A 22026-nucleotide genomic window follows, 5' to 3' on the forward strand; every position below is an offset into this window, starting at 1 on the left:
TTTTCTCCTTCACTCTTTACTCTGAAGGTCTTTCTATTACAAATCCCATTTCTTTAGAACTGCAAAGACTTGGAGGAAATCTGACGTGAAGAGCTTTTAGCAGGAGACCTTCTGTATGTTTTACATCCAGTGAAACAGAAAATCAGAGTCAATTTAGAGAGAATTTGACTGATTCTGCATACAATCAAAGCCAAAGCTAGACAGCACCAAGCCAGGCACCTGAAAGGCAATCCAATTTTAGCATCATTTGATTTAAACTTCATAGGACATTGCAAGTCTGGGCAGATTTTTTTCCCCTGTGTCATACACTGACTCCATCAGGGTCAAACAAATAAAACTTTATTTGAAAATTCCTTACTTGTCTGCTTCTGTTTGCCTTAGTGTAAAATTGATGTGACAGAGATTTCTGAAAACCCTTTCTTCCTGCAGGGATTAATTCTGGTGTTACCGTGTGTGTTAGGATTTTTTATAATCTCTGCTGGCTGTGAAAAAGGACTATAACACCTATGGAAATGACCATGCCCTTTGCTTCTGTCAGTTTTCAGTCAATATAGAAAGTCAAAAGTACCACAGACAGAAACAGGTGCATGATGGGGGAACTCAATGTTGGATTTTTATTTTCTTTTCAAAACTGCCACAGTTCTGCAGTTTCCTACTTCACCACCACCTTCATTCTTTTAGGCCAAGCAAGAGGAGGGAGACCTGGGAAGTGAGTGGAGAGTGTACAATAACAAGAATTGATCCATAACTCTTGAGCCTGACCTCTGGAGGGGTTTTATCCTGAATGTCACTCCCAGCTCCACCCTGAAGTGGTATTTGAATGCATGTTTCAAAAGGCAGCCACACATACCAGCAAGAAGGGATGCAGAGGCTGGCTCTGCCTGCCTCTACTGCCATGGCCATCCAGAAAGGCTCTAGGCAGTGGCTGGTGGGTTTTCACTCTGCTCATGGCTCTCCTTTCTTGAGTGGGTGCATGTGTCCTGGTGACCAAACCAATGCCAGCTGAATTGGCTGCAATGATTTGTTAACCATGTAAAGCCAGGGAAAAATATAAAGTTCACTGAACCAATCAGAATCTCTTTTGACCTAACATCAGTTTATGGCAAACATAAATCCGGAAAAGTTCCCAGCATCTTTTATGAATGGAATGAATACTTTTATGGAAATATGAGCTGTTCTGCTTAAGTCACTTACCTTTATGAAACACCCATAAATTTCCTGAAGGCTGGCAGCACCGAGACACAACAACAAGCCACCAGCAACTTTCATAGTAATGATCTCTATTTTTGAGACATGCATGAGACCTATTTTGGAAGAAGCTTTATGTGTTACTGTAATTTATTTTTCTTCCTGCTTCAGAGATCACCAACAAGCTACCTAGGGCTGGTATTTGAAATCTCATTTACCATTTGACAAAGGCAGGTGAAAAGTAAGCCACAGAAGGTAGCAGTTGGTCTCTTCTACTAACAGGTGCGACATGGATGACAGTCTTCAGAAGAAGGTACATGTTGATATCCCATTTCCTAAACTGTATTTCTGAACTTGGGGGCTGATCCTGTGATGTCTGATATGGAATGTAACACGCAGATACCTAAACTTATTCTGCTCCTATGACCTCCATGAGCTTCTTTGGGACTGCCACATCCCTGCCTGGGCAGTTTTGCTATGGTCTTTATGAAAACAGCTGAACTGTTAAAGTTTAAGGTTCTTACAAGAGCAGCCACAAGGGAACACTGTGCATATCAGAGCTGACATGAAATTTGTTATTGACAACCGTGTGGACAGGCTTTTACCATCTCTCAAGACAGGTATGCTGGTGGGAAGTAACACTTCATTTGTGACTTCCAAGACTGTATATCTTAAATTGCAATGGCTTTGAGGGGGTAAAAAATCAGTGCTGGAACACTTAATGCATCCAGGTACATCTAAATTTCCCCTGGGGATGAGATGACTTAACTGTCATTTCAAGTTTTATACTCTTCCTTTAAATCAGCTATTTCATTTAAATAAAAAGGTTCTATATTCCTGGATGGAAATGCAGCTGCTTCAAGTAGCCCTGCAGCATATTGATTTATTACTGACTATATAATATACTCCTTCAAGGAGAAGATTCCTTAAGAAGACATTCCACATCCAGCTCCATATTTCTTACATAACACTTTATATTAACCTCACCATATCTCCATCCACGAAATTTGAGAAATAATGGAAAATAAGCTAATTACATATTTAGATAAATACATTTTCAAGATTTAATGCTCTGTATCCGCATGAACAAACTACTCAGCTGTCTGCTATTGCAGATGTTAAAAGTGAAGTTATATATCTGAAAAGGATCTTTTCTGCATAAACTGAGAAATGAAAAGTCTCAATTTCTATTTTTATGAAACTATATTTAAGTGTCAGTAAAACTAAGCTTAGGATGTACCTTAAAAAAGAAAAAAACCAACAAATTCCGAAGGGAAAAAGGGAAAAACATTTATTTTCGCTGAGAGTATTTATGTACATTTGCTTTTTACATGATGAAAAAACACTCCCAGCTGCACTTTTTGTGTTAAATTAAAACTTGAAGGCCATAATGTTATGTACCTTTGTATGATCATAACTTCCAAAGGGTTATTATGCAGTAAAATTGGATGAATTCTCCCAAGGATGGCTCACAAAGCTTTTCACCAACACAGGTTTTGTCCACACAAAAACCACACTTTGTAAATTCCAACAAGTACACACACAGGGCAAAATCTGTCTTTGTATGGAATGAGTGCAAGCCCCATACCTGGAGTTCACATCACTTTTTAAGGAAGTGTCAGTCCTAACAGTTCCACTGTTGCTAATGCACAGTCAAAATCTTACTGAACTGAGCTCCAACAGTAAACCAGATACTGCTGGTGGAGTATGGCTCTCTGAAGAGAGGAAAGAAGGAGAAAGTTTTCTAAGACTATATACTTACAAAATCAATGTTGCTGTGATGGATACAAGCGGATTCTTTTTTTATCTCAAATCGTAAATATTTTTTGCTGAAGAAGATCCAGCTATGCTGAAGCAAAGGTGGCACAGACTCATAAACTTTTACATGGTTTGGCCATCAGGGAAGGACTATGAGCCACAGGATCCTGAATATAAGTTAGATATGGACTTTTGGGACCAATAGGCATCTAAACAAATTCCTGAACCTCAACTATGTTAATACTCCCTAATGCCCAAAATTGTTCCACAACAGAATGTGCTACCAAAAATCAAGGTACAGGCGGGGGTAGTAACCATGTGATTGCTACTTTGTGAGGGATGGTGCAATTGTGTCTCCTAGTACTGCTCAGGACCAGGAGACAGAAACTGAATTGGAAGGAAAATCCACTGGTTCTTCTTGGGCACCACTTCTTTCCTTTCTTGTTTCAAAGGAAACACTCTGTGTACAAAAAGTGAGCAGGGATGGCTGACAGCTCACTGTGACTTCTCACACTGCGCAGGCATGGGATTCATGGGATCCCATCTTTCCCCTGGGGGGAGAATTCATGCAGCTAAACAAATGATCTGAGGTCTTTCTGCAGTGGGGCAGTTTGAAATTAATGAAATTCATGCCCATATATAATAGGAAAAGCTAAAATGGGATACAGGCCATTAATAGCATCATCAGCTTGGCAAAATCAGGGAGCCATCCTTACTGCTGCACATGAACACAGCGTGGTCTGCTTCCAACAACAACCTCAGAGAACAGCCTTGCTTTAAATAAATAGCAAGACTTTTTCAGTATTAGCAAGCTGCTGGGTTTTGAATATGTCTGTACAACATAATGGTCTGGGTTGTATCAATTGTTACTGCAAGATCAATATTATAAAAGAACTCCTTCCCTGCTCACAGCAAAGTCTATTTTGGCTTAAAAGCAGCTGAATGGTGGGAGAGAAACATAACTTAAACAAACCTCAGATTCCTAGCTGCCATTTTAAATTAACAATCTACTTTTAACTAAATCACTCTTTTCACTTTCACCTGGAGACCTGAATTTAACATCATAATATCTCCCTGTAAAAGCTAGTTGTTGGAATAAGGCCAGGCTATTTCTAAGATAAAATGTTGTTATACCAGTGTGCTAAGATGCAATTTTCTCCTTTTATTGCCTGAAAAAGGAAAAAAATAAAATTAAAAAAGATAAATGGGATACAAATTCCAAACAAAATGTGTCTCTAATCGGGTATTTCTGTAACAAGATGTATTCTAGCACAGTCTATATTGAACCATGGTATTTTAGGGTCAATATTCGACATACTTTATGCATAGTGTTAACAAAATATGATGCACTGAAATAAAAAAAGGTTTTTTATTGCTGTGAACACAGGCCAAAACCTGCAAAATGCTGAACAGGGCAGACATTACAAATACTCCATCTATACATCTATCTATGCAGGGCTTTAAAGAATAAAACTTCTCTCTACATGGTGTGACAGCCTGGTTTTTAAGATTACTTGGTGGTGTCAGTTGAATCACTGCTACACACAAACTGTCAAGTCTAGCAGACAAGCATGAGTCTGTATCCTTGTTACCTGGTTCCATTTGTTATATACCAGTTAATAACATCAATCCCATACATCACTTTTTCCCAATGTGTAGGGGAGAGACTCCCTGTGTTTCCAGAAATTCAGAAGGATGTAAAATGCCATCTCTCCCTTTCTGTGCACAGTTTATATTATTTGCTTTTCCTAGTATGGTTCCTATTATATCCCTTACAATAAACTGCTTTAATGGGTAGGTTTTTTTTCCCAGTTACTTAAAAGGGCATATGCAAAGCAAGTTAGTACTTCTGTAAAATGAGATGGGTAATTTAGGAGAGGTTTGTAATTTACTGTTATTATACAATTCTTATTTTTATAAGACATGTCAGATAATAAATCCTCATTTACATTCATAACCTCTGTCTCTGAATTTGAAGAAGCGTCTTAACCTAAACAGCAGTTGAGGTGATGATGGTGAGTGTGTGTTTTGGACTTCTGTCTCATTTATCCTTGAGTTCTGATCAGTGTAGTTTTGCCACAGCTGAGGAAAGTGCCTTTACTTCCCTCCCATCACTGAAGAAAGTGCCTTGCCTTCCCTTCCCTTCCATTGCTAAGTAGGGCAAATGGCAGGAGGTGCTCATCATGTTACAGGTCAGAAGTCATCTGGGTCACTAGCAGGACATTTTGAGGCACTCTGGCAAACTCTACGGAGCAGAAACTCCAGTAGGAAAGCTTCCAGGTGGCCTAGATTGCAAAAAGTGATTGGGCTCATTTTCAAAACCCACTATGTAATTAAGAAAAGAAATGTGCATTACAAATTGTGGAAGACTTGGATCTCAGAGATGTGGATGGTGAAAATTTAATTTGCCTTCCACGTGCAGCAGAGAGAATTGTTATTTGTATGATTAAGAAGCTGAAGGGGTTATTAATTAACTGGATATATCTCTAACCAGATCTTACATGGTGGTATCACATGGAGCAGTGACAGAAACTTCTGAGAGCCCTAGACACTATGTCCTGTAAGTTCATTCTTTTTTCATTTGATTTCTGTGGGTGTTTCCTTCCATGAGAGAAAAAACACAAGAAATCTTGAAACAACTTAGTGGTCTGACTCAATATCAGAGCAGTTCTTTTTATGCAGGACATCATTCTCTCTCTTTGCCTTCAGAGGAAGTACTGGACCATGTCCTCCTGACAAGGAGCAGCAACTCCTCCAGACATGGCACTGACAGGAGTTATGCCCAAAGAGATGGTCCTGCTGATTTCACAGACATCTCCCATCCACATCTTTCTGTCCCATCTGGGCCTGGATATTTATTGTATCATTGCCAGAACCTTGACAGAAAAAGAAACTGTTCCACTGACACAGCAGATGAGAAGATCCTCCTGAAATGTTTCAGCAGAACTTCTCATGTCGAAAACAACCAGAAATGGTGGATGCACTTTTCTGAACACAAACACACATTTTCTGACAGACTAGAGGTGCCTTGCTGGACAGGTTGCAAAAAAAAGCTCATGCTGAAGCACTACTTCTCCAGCAGCTGCCACAAATCCTTAACTGCAGACAGAGGAAAGAACATACTGCTGAATACAATCACACAAGGCACAAAGGAAGGTTGGTAGCAGTCTGAATGCTCAGACTGAAAAATTGGGGTAAAATGATGTACCACCATTCAGCTTTTGACATGGACAAACTGCAGAGTGTAGGTAGCATGAACTCACCAACCCCTGTGTGCAGTTTCTGTGCAGCTCAGAGGCCATTAGCTGAAGCAGGGCTCCCTGCCAAGGCCAGTCAGACTGTGTAGGGTATGTGGGACTCATCCTAACCTGCCGTGCCCCACTTCTGAGCCAGGCCTGGAGATGAAGGGCAGGAGTTCTGTATGTCACCTACAGAATCTCACAATCACTACGTTGGGAGAGTCCTCCAAGATCATCAAGTCCAACCCGTGCCCTAACACTTCAACTAAACCATGGCACCGAGTATCCAGTCTTTTTTTAAACACATACAGGGATGGTGACTCCACCACCCCTCTGGGCAGACAATTCCAGTACTTGATCACTCATTTCGTAAAAACCTTTTTCCTAACATGCGACCTGTATTTCCCTTGGTGCAGCCTAAGACTGTGTCCTCTCATTCTGTCAGTGCTGCCTGGAGAAAGAGACCAACCCCACCTGACTACAAACACCTTTCAGGGAGCTGTAGAGACTGATAAGGTCACCCCTGAGTCTCCTTTTCTCCAGGCTAAACAACCCCAGCTCCCTCAGCCATTCCTCACAGGGTTTGTGTTCCAAGCCCCTCACCAGCCTTGTTGCCTCCTCTGGACATGTTCAAATATCTCAACATCCTTCCTAAAATGAGGGGACAGAACTGGACACAGCACTCAAGGTGTGACCTCACCAGTGCTGAGTACAGGGGAAGAATGACCTCCCTGCTTCTGCTGGCCACACCATTCCTGACACAGGCCAGGATGTCCTGGCCTTCTTGGCCACCAGGGCACACTGCTGGCTCATGTTCAGTCAGCTGCTGACCAGTATCCCCAGGTCCCTTTCTGCCTGGGCACTGTCCAGCCACACCGTCCCCAGCCTATAGCACTGCAGGGGGTTACTGTGGCCAAAATGCAGGACTTGGACTTATTAAACTTCATCCCATTGGACTCTGCCCATCCATGCAACCATTCCAGGTCTCTCTGCAGAGCCCTCCTACCTTCCAGCAGATCGACACACGCTCCCAGCTCAGTGTCATCTGCAAATTTACTGATGAAAGACTCAATACCCTCATCCATGTCATCAATAAAAACATTGAACAGGACGGGCCCCAGCACAGACCCGGGGGGACACCACTGGTGACTGACCCCCAGCTGGATGCAGCACTGTTCACCACCCCTCTCTGAGGCCAGCCATCCAACCTGTTCTTAACTCAGCAAAGAGTGAGAAACTTCCTCTGGCACGAAACTTGAGTGATAATCTCCCACCTGGGCACATAAGTAATCTGTAGCAGACAAAAGCTTGAAGGAGTTGTGAATTCCTTCAAAAGAGTTGAAATGACATGTGCTAATTCTTATTTCATCTTTTGGAACGCCAGGGGAATAAAAATTGGCTACATCAACAGAAGTCTTGCAAATAATTAACCAGAAAATCTTCTTAAAGGAAAGTCTACTGATTTTCCATGGGGTAAACTCCTGATAGTAATATGAAACTATAAAACATTTTGTTCCTCTACTCATGTCTTTCCAAGTCTTGCTCAGACAGGCACCTTTAAAAACAGAAATATAAATCATTATAATCAAAGTAGGGAGTAATATTATACTTTAATAGTAAAATAATACCAAGACTGCAATAAATTATATAAAAACAGCATTAGAAAACCTATCTAAGATGTTGAATTATTATCTGAGGTGAAGTTGTAGAGTTATAAGTTCATAAATAATAATGAAGCTTCTGTTGGTAACATAAGTAATGTTCAAACTGTGGGGTTTAAAGTCTGTTTTTACTGAGCTTAAAAAGCTTAAAAAGAGGAAGGGTAGAGTGAGGAGGGCACAGCCTCAGATAAAAAAGCTGCTATCATCCACAGGCTGTGTGGAGAATGGCAGTCTCCCACAATGGAAATAACAACTAAAATAACAACAAGCAAGTGGTGCATAACCTGAGCCATTGATAATACCATCTCTAAACAAATCAACCCAGGAAACCTCTGGATTCTGGAATATCTGGTAAAACAAAAGCCAAAGTGAACTTGCATTGGAAAACAAGCTCCCATTTCCCTTTGCAAATGACCCCAAAGAATGTGACCTGCCATGGATATGGTAATTCACACTTGTTAAGGTACAAACGGCACTGTCTTGAAGTGTCTGATGAAAATTTAATGTTACCTCTGAAGTCTTAACCATGAGAAAAGGCCAAGCATGACCCAAGTGCTGCACTCCTGTAAGATGATGTTGCTGGGTCAAAGGAGTGTGTGCTGCAAATACCAGCTGGTCCCTGCAGGATCCTGCTCCACCTGAGAGGATGATCCTTCACCTTGCTTGTTCTCTAATGCTGAAATACTGGGGGGAGAACCCTGCCAGTGCAAGACTGAGGCTGGTAAGGCCAACTTTAACCTGCGAGGCTTTACCTGAACTTTGTTTCCATCTGTCTCGAGGGACACTGCAAAGTGCCACTGCAAAGGATGAAGCCTTCCCTGCTCCTCTCCCAACCAAAGGATGGCTCTCCTCTCCTGCCTCCTGCTCAGCTCTGATGACTCTGAGACTGGGAGAGCTAAAAAAAAAATGTACCTGGGAGAGCTAAAAAAATCCTGCAAAGCCTTATCAGAGTATCTATGTTTTACAGTAGCACTATGTTTTGCTAATAAGCTTCAGATAAACTATGCCTATAGCTTGCTGAGCTGCTTGAGCTGGTAAGTGATTGCAAATGACTATCTGAATAGTAAATATACTGTACTACTGAACACAGATCTGTTTCTAATTAAAAAAAAAAAAAAAAAGAAAAAAAGACAAAGGAAGAATGAGATAAAGGAAAAAGGCTTCCCCTGGCTGGAGAATGGAGACTTAGCTCAGACTGGTGCCTCCGTTTCTACATTCAACATCATTTCTACAAAGACTTCTGCTACTTCATTTCCACAATGGTTTTAACAAGATGTTTCAAAAGATGATGGATGAATATGTTAGTCTGCTCAACCAATGGGAAAACTGCCTGGGTTCCCACATAAGAAGTTACATGATGCTCTGTGTGTGTGTGTGCGTGTACATTTGTATATTGATTTATGTCTATATAAAGTATTGTTTAATACAAGAGAATAAAATCCTGTCCTGCCCTGGGTAAGCAGTTAGGATTCAAACCATAGTAATTACAGCCTATGTAAGCCTGAGAGAAATTATATGTCCTGTTGAAGGCTGCCCTTCCCACTATTAGTAGAAAATAGCTTGAAACTATGGATGATGGAATTTGTGTAAGAATCATAAGTCTATCAAAACCTCTTCTAGATCTCCATCATTATCTACCTGAATTTTGAATATTAAACCATGCAACCATTCAACCAGGTGACCATTCAACCATGGATGCAGACTAGAAAAGTTTTTATTGTGGAAGTGAAAATCTACACTTTCCAGCTTCTTGAACTCAGTTGATTTTCCCCCTAAAAGAGAAATAATTTCTAGGGAATCTTTGGTTTAGGTTAGATTTAGAAAAGGCTGGACAGACTTTGAATCAGATTATTAAAAGTTAGTGACCTTGATCTGTGCCCTCAGATGTTCTGAAAGAAAAGAGTTTGTTCATCTCCTGATAAGCGGTCCTTTTAAAAATAAACACTGAGCAATGAGGAAGTTACTGTTGCATTTAAATTACCTATTTATTTAAAGTAACCTTCAAGACCTGATATTTACTTTTGCTTGAATATAATTTATCATGAGAAAGAAAGTTGCATGGTTAGTGAGAATACATGGACATTTTAGCTATTTTTCCTATTTATTAGGGTAAATATTTTTATTATCATCTGTTTTGTTGACTAGCAGCTTGCCATGAAGGAAGAAGACACAGAATATTTTATTATGCAAAAAGACAAGAAAGCTTATACTGGATTTTGACTTCAAATCTGTCTTTTGTCAATAACCCAGACAGCATTTTATCTTTGCAGAGCTGATCATTATCTGCTGAAAGAAAAGCTCCTTAAGTAAAATAAAAACTGAATATAACTGCTTTTCCCTCAACTAGCCATGAGCTTTTGCAACATTCCTTGCAATTAATGATGATACTACTCAGCAGTGACTCGCAGGGATTGCTTCAGTATTTGTGATGGGATTGTATTTTCCTAAGTTGTAATAGAAGTATTTTGTGCCTAGGCAGAAAGCTTCCCACTGGAGCACCACCAAGTGCTGGAAACCTGCTGTCATGCTTTTTAATCATAACTTCATTAATAGGTTGTCTGGAGTGATGGTACAAAAATGAAATGGGCTGCAGGAGGCAGAGAGTGGTGCCAGGATAGAAGAGGGGGCACCAGCCATAGGGAAAGCACAGCCAGATTTTCCCAATCCTTTATCACACTTGAAAATTACTAAGGAAGCTGTGCTTCAGCTGCTTTTCTCTTCTGTTTTATTCTTGTTTTATACATGTTCTCCATGGCACAGGTTTTGTTAGTTCAACAGCCTGGTACTATCTCCCCTGCCCAAGATCAGGCTGTGAGAGGTTTGGCAGCCCTGAGACTGCTGGAATCACTGAAAAAATGCCATTTGTTCCTGGAGCACTTGGGAGCCAGGGCTGGGCCGGCTCCCTGTGGGGTTTGGGGAGGAGACTGATGCCAGTGGTGACTGACTGCATGTTGGCATTTTTGGGGATGGAGAACAGGGAGAGTTGACGTGACTTACTTAGTGCTGTTGCCTGCAGTCTGTATCAGCAGCCCCTGCTTTTTATCTCACATGGTGATTCCCTAGATGTACACACTTGCAGTTGATGTTCCCCAGATTTTGGTTAGGTAACAAAAAGCAGGAAGGACTTGGATCTCTCCTCCTGTGGACACTAAGTTTCTGGGTTCTCTTCAGCATTCAGGCTAAATCACAAACAAAGCCTTTGAAGACCAGAATCCTCACTCCAGTCATTTCTTCCATCCACTCAAAGTGTACAAAAGTCTGGGGACTCAGGGCAGCACCTGAACCAGTTTCTAGGAGTACATTTGATTCCCCAACTAATCTAGCAGCCAGAAGGCAAATGGCACTCAGGTTTGTTTCTCATCAGAGGCTCAGGAGAGGGAAAGGTTGGTGATTACACTGACACAGCAGGTGATCTGTGTTTGGGCCACAGTAACCTTATAATAGTGTTTAAACATGGAACCTTGAATAATTTCGGGAAAATTTCTAATCTATTCAGAAGTAATATTTTTTAGATCTTAAAATGTGCCATCTGGAATAAGCTTTGAGATGGTCTCCAGGAAGGACCAAATAAATTTTCCTCTACCTAAGATTTTTTGCTTTTGCAATGATTAAGAACAATCCCATTTTTGCATCTATAACTTTTGCCTAAACCACAGCACTTAGTTCTCCTCAAAAAAACCTGTGTTATCTGTATTTTCCCCTTCCCCCTTTTTTCTAAATTCTCCAATGGCCTCTGTCTTTTAAAGGCTTTGACATAAATGGTGTCCACTTATTAGAGAGGCTGTAGCAGTTCTAGGTTAGCACGAATTTAGTTTATATCCAAGTTGAAACACTTCTTGAAATAATTTCCTGAAGGGGTCCTTCCCCTTCTTTTTTATCCTGTAGAGGGAAGAGCTGCACCACATGATTTTCACAATTTATTTGCAAGCAAATTCACGTCCTGCTTATCCATACAGCCAGCTGACAGATGCTTGTTAGCAGGTGAAAAGAAGGCTACTTGTTAAAGTGCAGCTGCTTCCATATTTTTTTTGCCAGCTGCATATCAGACACCACCTGGCAGGAATTTATTCATTAGATATTACTTTAAAAAACAGCAATGAAATGCATTTAAAATGTTAATTTGGAATATTTTAAGGACTAGGTCATTGATGAGGAAATACAATGCTAATTTGCTGTGACTGGTATTGCTAGTGGCTATAATATTTGATTACTCTTCTAGGTTTGCAAATGAAAAAGCCATTGTCATTCTGAAACAATAAAATAGCAACAATCCTTACCCATATTTATTAGTAAATAAAAGACATGGTGGATTCTAGGTCACAGGGATCCAGCTAAACTCAGGCTTTTGATGAAAAGTTAAGCTCCTGTTGATAGCTGGAGCAAACCCCTATATTCATTGTATTAATATTTTATCTCACCATAGTGGGACAATCTGAAGAGCTGTTAAGGAAATTGCTCACAATGCCTTCATTTTACCTTCCTGGGGTTGTATTTTTTAATGAGGCTACTTGTCCTTCCTCAGTTTATTGCAAGTAAAAAAAAAGGTATTGTAGCATAACCATAAGGAAATTGCATCCAAGTTATAAAACGCAATCATAGAGAATTATTTAAAATAGAACATTTGTGTTTAAGTGAAGCATTTCATGTATAAGGTACTTAAACTGGAATAAAGGAATACACTTCATTAATGGTTTAGGTTTTCCTTTCCTTTGCCTCTTAAAAATATAACAATCCTCACTCCCAGAGGGCTGATCTGAATCCATATATCAGTAATAGCGAAAAAATAGAATTTCAGGAAAAGAATTCATTTATAAGACTGGGACTCAGCTCCCAAAGAACATAATTCAGTTCTGATTATTATATTACTGGATCTCTTCCTGGATAATTAATAGATGGGATAATCTGTAATACATAATTACAAGAAGACCAAAGAGTTTCAATCTAATTTATTGACTTAGTATTTTATGAAATGGAAGTTCATTATGAAAAGGAGGAAGTATTTTTTGGTTTGACCTTCTCTTTATTTAATTGATACTCCACAGAAACCTTCATGTCCATTTATCTTCTAACGATGTCATGTGTGCTCTGTGAAAGTGGGTAAAGTCACATAGACTTTCTGTTATCACTTATTTACAGTAGCAGTGTAGCTCCAGGGCTTCAATCCATGAGAAGTTTTAAATATATCGATCCTTTCTCCTTTCTCTTTATTCTGACCCCTGAAGGTGAAACAACACCTCCTGGAAGTTAGAGGGACGTGGCTTTAGAAGTGCTCTTGCATCATGGCAGTGCAAGCAGGCAGCTGGGTAAGATGTAAAGTCAAGGGAAAAAACTTGAGGGAGAGTGAAGAGAAAAGGTTTGCCTGAGGTTTTCAAGAGACACTGAACCTTCCCCTGTTTAATCTTTCCTTATACAAGAGAAAATTCGATCTTCTCAGTTTTGCCACAAAGAGGATAAGGCAGCACCTCTTGCAGGTTTCATGAGCACGTGCCACAATAAAAAGTTGGATTTCTAGGTATGATATTTTCCTGGAAATCATGCCTCACCAACTAGATTTTCCTTTCAAAATTCTCATAGTCCTAATGTATCCTAAAAAACAGTAGTAATAAAAGATTGATAGAAATAAAAATAATAATAAAAAAATCTTATGTCCACAGAAAAAGTGAAGTCAGACTGAGGTTTCTGATGACATTCAGGCCTTTTTCTTGAGGAAAGCTGAGAGTGTAAAACGCAGTATGACAGTGGGTACAGGTCCAGTGTGGGCAGGAGGATGTGGCTGTGCAATCTGTGGCTGTATGGGGGCTGGAGACAGGGATGGAGCAGAGGAGCTCCTTGGCCTCCTGTCCCCTCCAGCCTGTCAGCACTTGCTAAAGCAGCAAACATCAAAGCTGGTGATTCCCAGTTCCCATGCCAAGAGGATGCTGTCTGTGAGCCTGTCTAAAGCTTGTTGTTGACAGGAGAAATTAAGAATTTAAAATTGAGGATTATGAGAAGCACCAAATCTAGTGCTGCTGGATGACTCCATGTTCTCAAAACCAGGATCTGTGAGGTGCCACATTTGGGTACTACTGACACAGCTTCTTGTAATGGCAAAGCAGAACTCAGAGCATTTCTAAAGCAGCAGCCAGGACCATGTTCAGATTAACAAGGATTTAAAATTCTTTTTCCATTTTCTTTCCTTCACATGCTACCATTACACAACACCTTAGCTAGCCTTAGGTTGGAAGGCACAGTAAGGCATCAGTGCCTTTTGAGATTCACTGTTATGTCCTTAGTAGATACCTGTGACTCTTTGCAACTCTCCATAACAACACCAGAGTGCATCTACACCCCAGATTTCATGTAAATAAATCTCATGAGCAAATCAAGCCCCTTGTACCCAACTGCTTCTAGGCATAAACCACCTAACAGCAATAAAATGTTAAGGATGTAAGTGAAAATTCCACTGAAGATTACAGCTTCACATAGTGTCATGTCTCCTTTCCCCTAATTCCCCTTTGTTTTCCAAGAGAAATAGTTGGGTTTTTTTAAGTTTTCAGGTATTTTCTGTGAGCTGCACCATTATATTTTTGATTGATAAACACGAATAGTTAAGGAATGAATGACTACCATTTTCCTCATAAAATCTGATCATGCAGTTACACTGAATTTTATTTCAATTTAGATTTTTTCCCACATTTATATTTATTCTATATGTAATTTTATAATCAACACTTCTCTGCATTAAAAGGGTCCAAAAATTCATTAGTAAGAACAAATCATTAGGAAAAGCAGGACTGGTCCTCATAGGGACTAATAGATTAAATCAACTGTATAGTAAATTAGTTACTGGGGGGTATTTCTTCCCACTGTTTGGAACTGGAACTGTGCAAGAGAAACTTTGGTGGTTTCTGACAAAAGTAAAGGCATTTTCTTTCCGTGTGTTCATTCAAATATTCCAATGCTCATTCTGCATGCTGCTTAATTACAGAGATCTAATTAACCAAACTGAAGAGATGTGCAGAACTGAAGAGTGATAATGGAAGATAAACTTAATTTCTCAAAAATTAGAGGATCTGGATTAAAAATAATGTTATTCTTTCTCTACTCTTTTTTTACATAAGTTGAAAAATGAACTAATAAATGCTTAGCTAAAGGTCATTAAAAAAAAAAAGGAAAAAAATGGCAGAGAAGGCAGAGAAAGATTATGGTATATTTTTGGATCAGTTGTTTCAGCATCTTATCAGCCTGAGCTGCTCATAGGACAGTAAGTGTGGGTATGAAACAGATAATATCTCATCAGATTGCACTGCTGGTGAATCCAGGGAAACTGTACAGGAGCTCTCCAGCACAATAACTATTTATCTTTGCATTCAGCAATGTGGCATAGCAACACTTTCAAACTCATACATGCTCAGAAAGACATCTGTATGTGCACCTACCTATCTGTACACACGTGCACACTTAAATTTAAGAAATAAAAAGATTCTACAGGAAGTAATGGAATATATTCTTATTCTCCTTAGGAAAAGGAACACATTAGTCATGAGAGATAGAGATGATGGAGAGATACAGAAATTTGGAGTGTGTGATTCATTCAGCCACTTAAGACAAATGGTTTATTAAGAGATGAACCTCACCCCGAAATTATTAATTTCTCTCTACCAACTGCAAATGGAATTTAGGTAATTTGTTGATAGCTACAGTTCTGCTGATGAAGTTGCTCAAATGTAACATGGAGAAACAAGGAACTCTGCTAACAGGATAGGAGATTCTGTCCTAAGAAACTTTGAGTCAAGAAAACACTTGGTGTAAGCCATTGGTATGTGATGCTTCTAACTAGTAAGGGTTAAAGAATTAGGGATAATTCACAGGGATAATTCACAAACACTGAATGGGAGGGTTGCAGGGTGTGGTATTTGATATGGTACAACCAGTGCCAGGCAGATTCAGTAACCTCTGGTGTAACATGGATGATATCTCAAGCAGGTTCAGAGAAGAATAATGAAAATGATTGCAAGATTGCAAAGAATGCCGAATTACACATTATTTAGGGGATGAAAAATACTGGTTAAGTAAAGAGAAGAGGGAATTATGGACAGAAAAGGCTCTAAGTTACAGCATTCCTGACCCCATACAAAGAGAAAAACAAAACAGAACCACGGTGGAAGCATTGTCACTGGAGATTTTCAGAACTTGACAGGACAAGGCTCTGAGCAACATGAGCAGGAGCTTGCACAGGATGACCTCCAGAAATCCCTTCAAATCTAAATTATTCTCTGCTAAGATTCCATTAATTTGGGGTGTGTGTTTTAAATACAAACTCCAGCTTAGCCATATGGAGTGATTAACTCATGCTCTTTATCATCAAAAGTAGGTATTTTTAACACATAAAATATCACTCATCTTGGGGGCAGATATCATTATTTTCATCTCACTCACCTACTCCGTAAGACATTCTGCAATAAAGTGGATATTTTTCTTGTATTAACAACAAAATAAAATATTCAGCTGTTTCCTTCCTTTCCCCAGCAACCTCTTGTCTTTAAATTCAAAGCAAATTCAAAATCACTGCTCTCAGAAACAGTATTAGTCCTGTTACCTTAACAGTAAGAATTCTTTTGCCCAGCTTGAAGACGTGTATACTGAAATCCCAACAGCCTGGAATTAAATCAAATAATTGTTTGCTCTTTCAGAATATTGTGGAATAACTACAGGTTTCCCATTTTCCTTCCATTTTTACACAAATCCTGATCTAGAGAAAAGATGCCTTTTTCCTCCTGCAAATGTAGATTTCCGTATAGAAAGGCAGCAGCTTTAGCTCTGCTTCTTCCAACAAAACCAGATTAATAGAACAATGAGGTTAGGAGCACACTGCAAAAAACAATTCAATCTAAGAGCAAAAGAAATAAGCTCCCAAGCCTATTTTAATACGTTTAAAGCCAATATGTATTTATTTTAAAAGGATTAGGGTTTATTCCCGACTTAAGTTTTTATAGGTAAAAAGACGTGCTTCAAACTGCAAGCAGCCACCTACATCTAGAATAATGCTGTGATCCTTTGACTCTGACAGACAAATATTAAAATATCACAAGACCTTTCATGTGAAAGGTTATCCAGATGAACAATATTGTTTCATTTCCACATACCACAGAAAATGCTTGCATAAAAAGAAGAGAGACCTTCTCCATCAAAGCAACTGAAAATCAACTCACCAAGCCCTGTTCTCACCATTGCAGCTGTATGAAATCAGGCACCTTACAGGTCATACATGTCCTGATTATTATCTCTCTCAGTGTGGCATTTGTCCACAAGCATCTCAATGTGAAGACTAAAGAAGCAAATTTCTGTGTTTATTGGCATGGATGTTTTTGACACAGCTGCCCATCTGGCCTCAGCTGTGGATAGAGTGTACAGCATACACTACAAGGTTATTCTTCACAGGATCTGAACTGATGCTTAGCTTCTTCATGGCTGAAATGATCTCTCAACAGATTGGCCATTTTCAACCCCCAGTTTTCCTGCTCATTCCTGTTAAAATAAGTTTCCCTCTCATTCCTGTTAAAAGGCATCATCCCACAAATTTAAAATTCTATCTAAAACCTCCTCAGCTTCTCAAGTGAGTTTTTCATCTTTTCAGATTATGTTTTGCATTAACCTTACAGTCATATATATTTTTTCCGTAATTCTGGTGAAAGATTCAAGATACTGACTGACCTTAGTAACTACTGCTTCTTGCACATAAGCTTCATATTACAAGACAATGAAAATTACCAGGCATTCTGAAAGTATGTGTCCTTAGCTGAGCTTCCATCTAACCTAATCTGGTAGATTTTTTCATAAATCAGATGTCTGACTACTTAGTCCCTGGCATATTGGCCAAGAATTCCCAAGGAACTTTCTATTTTCATAGGAAAGCTCCACAGGCACTTATGTTTTCCTGTGTATTTTAAGAATTTTTAAATATGTTTCCTCCTGTAGCTGCACAAATGTCATTTCAACACCAACTTAGTTGTTCCTGAACCAGCTCATCTCATTACCCAGTTAATTCTTTACCTTTTTGCTGAGAAAAAAATCATTATTAAAACAAAGTGGAAATACTTTTTTTCCCAGCAAATACTTCCAGAGCACATTTGCCTTCCATGATGATTTCAAGCCTGTGTACCCTCAAGGCAGAGGAGCACAGGCTTGGGTTTGTGATCACCTTTCCAAGAGCTACAGACAGAGCATCCAATGTTGACAGGGTCACCTTGGCCACATCCTCTGGCATTTGGGTGCTGCTGATCTCATATTCACCCTAATGTGAAAATCCACGATGTTCCATGGGAAGTTGCCCATTGAATTTACTCAGTTATGTATTAGGTAGCTACCTACATATTGATTTAAGACAGTAAACTTTTGTATCAATACACAGATCTTGAGTGGACACAGAACACATATGACTTTTCTCAGCCTGTAGTTACATTATTGTCAGACATTGCCTCAAACAATGGGAAAAGGATTTCATTCTGACAACTTTGCAGTGTTTTGAAAAGGTGAAATTAACCTCTGGGCCTAACACCTAGCTTCATTTTGTTTCAGAAACTATCCTAAGAAGATAGTCTTTTATTAGAAGACGAGACTTGTGAGAATGAGAATTCACTGCAGTGTTTCCTGGGAAGGGGGGTTGTGCTTATTAGGATTCCTACTGACAGAATGGCACTTTGAATCAAATGTCCATCCACAGGTTCAAAAGGCCCAACGTGTTACCTTCACAAAAGAGTTAAACCCATTACTGATACAGCATCCAGTGAAACTAATAAAAACAATCTATTATCTGGTATGTTTTGTTCCTGGGGATGTGTAAAACGAAAATCAATACCAACAATGTGAACATTTTGAGGTAACACAGGTGCTGCTTGTTTTTGAAAATAAGAATTCTTGCTTATGTCGGTACACTGTAAAATGTTCTAGCGTTTCCTTTAGTTCACTTACTAGTTTTAAACAGAAGACAATAAGCTCACTGGGAAATCTGCCTTTGACACAACACTGAATTTCTCTTTATGAACTGAAAGCAATCTGTCTGACTAGGACATTGAGGACCAGCAATTTACAACCTCAGCTGTAATTTTAAGTGCTCACCCAATGCAGGGATTGAAGCTTTCATTCTATAATTACAGAGGAATCAAAGAGTAGCACACTAATGTATTGAGCTACAATGCCAGCTATTTATAACCATCACTTCTCAGGCAATATGTTTTTAATATGTTAGGATGGTACGGCTGTCAAAAACAATCCTTTTTCTTTCCTTTTTTTTTCCCCTAATATAGGCTCCCTAAAATGGTTGAAAAATGCAAATTATTTTTAAAGCTTACAGTATTATAGTATTTTTAGAGAAAAGATGCTGTGAAATTTACCAGGATTAGAAAGGATTAGTTTTGGTCCTTCCTCTGTAATAAGGTACAAGGAATATCAGAGTAAGATATTTATGTAAAAAAACCCCAAACCAAACCACAAAAAACAAATCACCATGGCATGTAATGAAACTAAGACAGTAGGTTTGGGTTCAAGGTCAGTCTACCAAGCCAAGGCACTTCACACCATTCTGTTAGTCCAGTCACCTCACTGAAAATGTCTTTTTAAATTCTCTTCTTCAAATATAATACTTTGGCTACATTTCTACAGTAGTAATGTGAGTCTCAGGGATGGGTTTGTTGTTTTTTCTGATCTGATCACCCATCAGCTACCCAGATCACTGGCCTTTCCTCTCACTAGATGAAATATGTGTTACAGATGACATTTGTTAGGCAGTTAGCTCTAGGCTCTAGAGAAAGTCATGTTTACTTCTGTTTTTTTAAAGTTTGGCTGTAAGACAGCATCATGTGCATAAAACCATCATCTGAGTAAAATCAAAGCTTTCTATGGGGATAAACGAAATTAGGCAACACTAAACTTTCAGGGAAGTTGTCTTGGGTTCAGTGCAGTTTATGAACAAGATGAGAAAAAAATTTATATGGAAGAAGAGGAAGATATCACTAGCAACTGTAAGGCTTCTGTTGCCAAATATCTTCCTTATGCTGCATTCCAACCTTCCAGTCTGTGACTGGAAGTCATCCTTGCACCCACACCTGACAGCTTAGGGATCTCATGCCTCCCATTTTACCAAAAGCTGCCTTTCCCCCCCATGGCAGTGTCATGTTGTCCTGACCCTCTTTTAGGTATTTCTGGGTAGCTTGGAAAGGCCTGTGGTTCCTCTGGAAATAGGGTTGGGACCCTTCACTCTGAGACAGTTCTACAGTGAAATCCTATTATGTTTAGAGAGTCTTTCCAGGTAATGCTGATCAATTCATTCAGCCCACTAAAAAGACTTATCAGCTTGTCCCTTATTATGTTGTTTGTAGAGTGTCCAGCACAATAAAACCTTACATTTATTAGGGCTTTTGATGTCATATTATTGTACAAATAATTATTAATAATGGAAAACCAGGTTGAAATTATTCATGAATAACCTGTTATGAAGTTGATTTAGTGTCTGGAAAGCACTGACTTGCATACCCAATTAATTAATACAGTAGCTCAACATTCAAGTGATGCAGTTTTCAGCAAAAGCTCTGGCTGAGCCTAATGCTCATTCAGCAGGCAAGAGGGTTTGCTGCGCTTTTCCAGCTCAGTGATCTGACGACACTCACCTTAACTAGTTTCTTGTATCAAAGATTGACTCAACTGAGCATTTTCAGGGAGGAAGCTGAAACACAGGGAAGGGTCTCCAGGGCAGACTGACAAGACATCCTGGCAGTCCATCACACTTACCCAGAAACATCGAGGATGGTTTATCCTCATCTGCAGCCAGCTAATGGACACTTACAGACTCTGACCCATACCTGTTTTCTGTGACTGTCTCCATTTATCCCTGGATCTATAAAGGACAGAGGCACAGGGGAAGCCTCTTCCATGCTTACACACTCAGCTCTGCAGAGGGGAACCTGGTGGAATAGATTGGCCCAGCACTACTCATCTCTCTTCTTGCCTCACACCAGCTAAATCCCAGGCATGTGAAAACACCCAGACCCTCTATCCTCCCCCTCAAAAGCTCTATCCAAATATCCATTCCTTTGGCTAGCTACAAATTTAAGGTACCTACATGGGTTCAACTGTCAACCTCTTACATTCATTTCTCTTACCTTGTTCTCTTGGTCACATCTCTGATATCACTGACTGATGTGGGATTGTCTGCACATACAGTGCTGACAGCCAGGTTACTTTTTGACACCCAGGAGGGATTTAATTGCTTTTATAGACACTGACTGCAGTACAGAGCGTGCCCTTGATAGCAATATGAGTTTCAGGATAAAATAAAAAGCCAAGGTATAAAAATTCCTGCCAGCCAGCATGAAACAGAGACAAAGCTTTTTTTTTTGTTTCTCCCCCCCAAAAAAACCCAAGTTGATTTTTTTTTTAAATGAAAAAGACATTTTGCTGTGTTATTTAGGAAAGAGAAATATTTTGTATGGACAGACCTGTTAAAAATACTTTTATTTTGTCATAAAAGGATATGAGAAGGATAAATATGAGATGCAGCTAATGCGAGACATTACATTTATGAAGGCAAGCTCTCATATTTAGCACTGGTTCCAACACAGATATATTTGTAAGCAGGATTTTTCAGTGTACATGCCATCTCTATCCATTTCTTTTCCATACTGTTCAGTGTCTATTTTTGAAATCCTACCCTACTGTTTTATCTAGCCTTATCCACCTGAAAGGTCAATGTTTAAGCTAATTGCCTTGAATACCTCTGGCTCAGGACAGGGCAGACTCCCTCTGGAAGTGTCTGTCTCCCTTATCATTTCACTGCAGAAAGAAGTTCTTCAGACCCCATGCCTGGCATTAGCTGAGACAGAGCCCGTCACAAATGCATAAAATTTCATACACTATCAGCTCTAGTAATTTATTTCTTGTGGTGACAAGTTTTCCAGTCTATTTTCCAGTGGTGACATGGGCCACTTTCTCAATGCCATATCCTCAAACTGTTGAGTAGCAGGTAGAATTTATTTTTCTCTGACTCCTTAGAAATGTGCCATTTTTTCTATGGAAGGAAGGATTCCAGGAAGGAAAGATTCCAGGAAGGAAGGAAGGAAGGAAGGAAGGAAGGAAGGAAGGAAGGAAGGAAGGAAGGAAGGAAGGAAGGAAGACCAGCTGGGGAGTGGTCCTAACAACTGCCGTGC

General features: G+C 39.5%; 1 protein-coding gene across 2 annotated transcripts in view; it reads right to left on the reverse strand.

The window, feature by feature from the left end:
* ADARB2 (adenosine deaminase RNA specific B2 (inactive)) overlaps positions 1 to 22026 on the reverse strand; it is a 302737-nt gene that overhangs the window by 132204 nt on the left and 148507 nt on the right. The window lies entirely within an intron of this gene.

The sequence above is a fragment of the Sturnus vulgaris genome, chromosome 1 (assembly GCF_052056855.1).
Source record: "Sturnus vulgaris isolate bStuVul1 chromosome 1, bStuVul1.hap1, whole genome shotgun sequence".
Taxonomy (NCBI): domain Eukaryota; kingdom Metazoa; phylum Chordata; class Aves; order Passeriformes; family Sturnidae; genus Sturnus; species Sturnus vulgaris.